The sequence below is a fragment of the Elaeis guineensis genome, chromosome 7, assembly GCF_000442705.2.
Source record: "Elaeis guineensis isolate ETL-2024a chromosome 7, EG11, whole genome shotgun sequence".
Lineage (NCBI taxonomy): Eukaryota > Viridiplantae > Streptophyta > Magnoliopsida > Arecales > Arecaceae > Elaeis > Elaeis guineensis.
Genome location: NC_025999.2, coordinates 49,318,323 through 49,323,538, shown reverse-complemented (window position 1 = coordinate 49,323,538; position 5,216 = coordinate 49,318,323). Strand labels below are relative to the sequence as shown.

Genomic DNA, 5,216 nt, shown 5'->3' with positions numbered 1-5,216 from the left:
GGTGTGGCCACTTTGTGTGAAATATTATATTTTTTCATAAGTGCTTCAAAATGTTTATTCATAAAATGAGTCTCCTCATCACTAATGATCACCCTTGGGAAGCCAAATCGACTAATGATATTTCGTTGGATAAAACTAATTACAATTTTATTATCATTAGTCCATGTAGCTATTACCTCCACCCATTTTGATACGTAATCAACTGCCACCAGAATATATTCAAATCCAAATGAGGCTGGAAAAGTCCCATGAAATCAATCCCCAAACATCGAAGATTTCTACTACTAAAATGGGGGTCAGCGGCATCATATCCTTCTTGGATAATTTCCTGTTTGCTGACATCGCAGACAACTTCGGCCAAATTCATGTGCATCTTTGAAAAGCGTTGGCCAATAAACCCACTCTGCAGTACTTTTGCTGCAATTTTTCTTCCACTAAAATGTCCCCCACATGCCGAAGAATGGCAAAAAGTGAGAATGCTTTGGAATTCACTCTCGGGGACACAACGGCGAATAACTTGATCAGACAGTATTTGAATAGTTCAGGGTCTTCCCAGAAATAATATTTAATTTGCGAGAAAAATCGATCCTTTTCTTGTTTTGTCCAGTGAGAAGGTACTTGTCCTGTTGACAAGTAATTGACAATATGGGCAAACCAAGGAGGACGGCTAGAGGAGATTGCGAAAAGTTGTTCGTCAGGAAATTTTTCTTTGACCTCATCTATGCCTATCGTGTGTTCAACTAAGATCCTGGAGATGTGATCAGCTACCACATTCTCAGAACCCTTCTTATCTCGGATTTTCAGATCAAATTCTTGTAAAAGAAGGATCCATCTGATCAAACGCGGTTTAGTATCTTTCTTTGAGAGGAGATGTTTCAAAGCCGCATGATCAGAGTAAACTAGAACCTTAGACCCTAACAGATATGAGCGAAATTTTTCAAGGGCAAACACTACTGCTAGTAGCTCTTTTTCTGTTGTGGTGTAGTTTAATTGGGCATTGGAAAAGTCTTGCTAGCATAATAGATCACATGTGGCTCTTTATTGATTTTTTGGCCTAAGACGGCACCTATTGCAAAGTCAGAGGCATCACACATAATCTCAAATAGAATGGACCAGTCAGGGGGTTTTATTATGGGTGCTGTTGTCAGGGCTGTTCATAATGTGTTGAACACTTTCAAACAGTCTTCATCAAAGACAAATGGTGTATCCTTGGCCAATAGATTGCACAAGGGTCTTGAAATCTTGCTAAAGTCTTTGATGAAGCGTCTATAAAATCCGGCATGACCTAAGAAAGATCGTATTCGTCGGACCGAAGTAGGGGGTGGTAGTTTTGAAATGACCTCAACTTTGGCTTTATCTACCTCGATCCCTTTTTCAGAAATAATATGTCCTAATACAATTTCTTTCCGCATCATGAAATGGCTCTTTTCCCAACTTAGGACAAGATTTGTCTCCATACACCGTTTAAGAACTTTGAAAAGATTATGGAGACAATCCTCAAAGGTGGTTCCAAACACAGAAAAATCATCCATAAAAACTTCAAGATATTTGTCCACCATATCCGAAAAAATGGTCAGTATGCACCGTTGAAATGTAGCGGATGCATTGCAAAGCCCGAATGGCATACGCCGAAAAGCGAAAGTGCCATAGGGGTAGGTGAAGGTAGTTTTTTCTTGATCATCCGGAAATACAGGTACTTGATTGTACCCTGAATAACCATCAAGAAAATAATAGAAACTTTGTCCTGCTAACCGTTCTAGGATTTGGTCGATGAAGGACAATGGAAAATGATCCTTCCTAGTAACGGCATTCATTTTCCATAATCTATGCATACTCGCCATCCAGATGATATGCGAGTTGGAAGTAGTTCACCTTCTTCGTTCTCCACCACAGTAATACCAGATTTCTTAGGTACTACTTGAGTGGGACTGACCCATTTACTATCAGATATGGGATAGATGATTCCAGCATCTAACCACTTTACCACCTCTTTCTTTACTACTTCACGCATGTTTGGGTTCAATCTCCTCTGCATATCTCGATGGGGTTTGGCATGTTCCTCAAAATGAATATGGTGCATGCAAATGGAGGGGTCAATTCCTTTTAAATCGATAATGGACCAACCGATAGCCTCTTTGTGTTCCTTCAGAATACCAACCAATTGTGCTTCCTGATTAGGGGTCAAGTCTGATGCAATGATTGCCGGGAGGGTGTCATTGAGTCCTAGAAATACATACTTAAGCGTAGCAGGAAGAGGTTTCAATTCTAACGTAGGTGGTGATTCTAAAGATGGGACTATTGGTGTACTGGTTAATGTGGGCAATGGCTCATACTTGATTGTCCATGGAGGAGTGGTTTTATCGTGTGGTGTATCTAACAAGATGTTAACTTCTTTCATATATTCCTCAAAGTCATACACTCCAAAGTGAGCCAAGCAAGTATCTAAGGGGTCTGATGCTAGAATTATGGGTGTTGCATCTTCTATAATATCTTCTAGTGTATCTACTTCGAAGCAACTATCCATTGATGGTCCTTGGGAAGCACCAAATACATTCAGTCTTAGTTTCTTATTCCCAAACGATACGTCCATGACTCCTGTCCTACAATTAATGCATGCATTTGCCGTAGCTAGGAAGGGTCGTCCTAAGATAATGGAAATTTGTCTGGGGTTGCCACTTAATTTCATATCGAGAACCAGAAAATCAACTGGAAAGTAAAACTCATCTACCTTGACCAAGACATCCTCAAGCATTCCACGTGGTTCCTTAATTGATCTGTCGGCTAACTGCAGTGTGACTGATGTGGGTTTCAATTCTCCAAATCAAAAAGTTCATACACCGAACTAGGTAAAAGATTCACACTTGCCCCTAAATCCAGAAGAGCTTTTTCAATATGATAATCTCCTATAACACAGGAAATGATGGGGGCTCCTGGGTCCTTAAGCTTTGGAGGAGTGGCATGCTGGAAGACAGAACTAGCCTGTTCCATGAGACGTACTTTCTTTGGGATTTGTGATCTAGATTTATATTTTTGGGTGCACAAATCCTTCAAAAATTTGGCATAAGCAGGGACCTGTTTGATTGCGTCTAGAAGGGGAAGATTAATTTGGACTTGCTTAAACAATTCCAAATCTCATCAAGTTTTCCTCCCTTCTTATCTGCAGGAATAGGGGCTTTCAGGGCATCCAGAAATGGGGCTTTAGGCAAGTAAGATGATTCCGGTGTAGTTGGTTCCTTCTCTATTTTTAGGTCCTCCTTGTTCTTGGGTGATTTGGATTCGGTTAGAGATTTAGGGTCGGTCTCATTGGTTTTACTAGTGTGTTCAATGACCTTCCCACTTCTCAGAGTCATGATTGATTTGGCATGTTCAGAAAAAGCTTCTGGGGTATTAGAACTCTCAATCACAAATTGCCTTTGGGTTGCTCTCGGATTGGCTAGGTAATTTTCTCCTTCCCTCCTACTGAATGCAGTTGCTAGTTGACCTATTTGGGTCTCTAGCTTAGCAATGGATTGTGTGTGGGAGTTAAGGGTCTGAGTGTTGACTTCTAATCGTTCTAGTGCTTTCAGGACTTTTTCCTTAAAAGCTGAGCTGTGACCAGTAGTAGACGGTTGAGGAACATTTTGAAATTGATGGTATGGTCCATGCCTATATGTTGGGTCTTGATATTGAGGTCGAGGTGTGGCAGGACCAACTACTGGTTGTGATCTCCAGGAAAATTTGGATGGTTTCTCCAGCCGGGGTTATAAGTGTTCGAATATGGATCGTTTCCTGGTTGTGAGCTTGTTGGACTTGAGCTTGCTGAACCTGCTCGTGCACAAACTCAGAAAATTAGGTGCGGCTGGGCATTCACTAACAAAATGGTTCGACTTGCACATAATGCACAAACTTCTTGGATTGGGTTAGGTGGAATCGGGGATTGTCCAGTATTTAGAAGACGATCTAATTTTTGGGACAGTTCATCTACCTTTTGATGGATATCTATGCATTTCCTACTTCATATATTCCACCTCTTTTTGGGTTTAACATGGGTTTATCTCTAATAGAGGCAGACATATGATGTAATGAATTTTCACTTAGAATTTCAAACAGTTGCCATGCCTCATCCTCACTTTTCAGCATAAATGTCCCACCGCATGATGCATCGACCATTTGTCGATGTCTTTCAGAGAGCCCATCATAAAAATATTGGATTAACTGCCACTTGGGTACAGTATGGTGGGGATATTTTCTAATAAGGTCTTTTAATCTCTCCCATGTTTCATGAAACATTTCTCCATCTAATTGGGAAAAACTAGTTATGGCTTTCCTTATTTGATTAGTTTTTCCTATGGAAAAATATTTCTTGAGAAACTCTCCTTGCAGCTGGTCCCAGGTTGATATAGTCATGGAATCCAAAGTATGTAGCCAGTATTTGGCTTTGTCCTTAAGTGAAAAAGGGAATAATTTCAACCTAAAAGCATCATCGGAGAAGTTGTGAATTTTGACAGTTGAGCATATTTCAAGAAATTCTTCAAGATGTTTATAAGGTCCTCATTACTAAGTCCATAAAATGAAGGTAACATTTGGATTATACTGGACTTAATTTCATATTGAGTGGCCTCTACAGGGGGTACTTGAATACAAGGAGAGTAGGTATATGTGGAAGGAGTAAAGTACTCCTTCAATTGCTTGGGTGGATCATTCTCCTGATTTCGATCCATATTTTTACGTCTGTTGGCTCTAAAGGTTCTTTCTATTTCTGGATCAAAAGGTTGGATTTCTGGTCGTAACGATCTACGGCCAAGCATACACCTTACAATTATACTGTAGAGCAAACACAAATTTTTTTTTTTTTATAATATATATTTTTATAATAAAGTGAGAAAAGAATGGAGAAAATCTAAAGAGAAGAACCTAAGAATCTTAAATCTATGAAAAGGGAGAAATTAGTTAATAATTAGATGTTAATTGCAATCAACTTAAACAATCATAGACTCTCTATCCTAAGGTTAACTTAGATCTAGACAGCTCCTAACTTTCAAGACCGCCTTTGAGCACTCCAAGCTCAAGACTGACTAACTGACTCGCCAGGTAAGCGTAAGATGTGGGAGGTTCCCTGCTCGTTGCTTTCCTTAGACACCAACTAAGTTGGCCAGATCAGTCAACGAACCAATTGAAAACCACTTTCTTTAACCACTTGCCTTAGACACCGAGCAATTAACCAATCCGCACTCGGT

General features: G+C 39.9%; 1 non-coding gene across 1 annotated transcript; it reads left to right on the top strand.

Annotated features, from left to right (window-relative positions):
- Nucleotides 1-4,208: 4,208 nt before the first annotated feature.
- Nucleotides 4,209-4,314, top strand: LOC140859508 (small nucleolar RNA R71). Its single transcript, XR_012143046.1, has one exon. It is a non-coding gene; the product is annotated as a small nucleolar RNA R71 (small nucleolar RNA).
- Nucleotides 4,315-5,216: the final 902 nt, after the last annotated feature.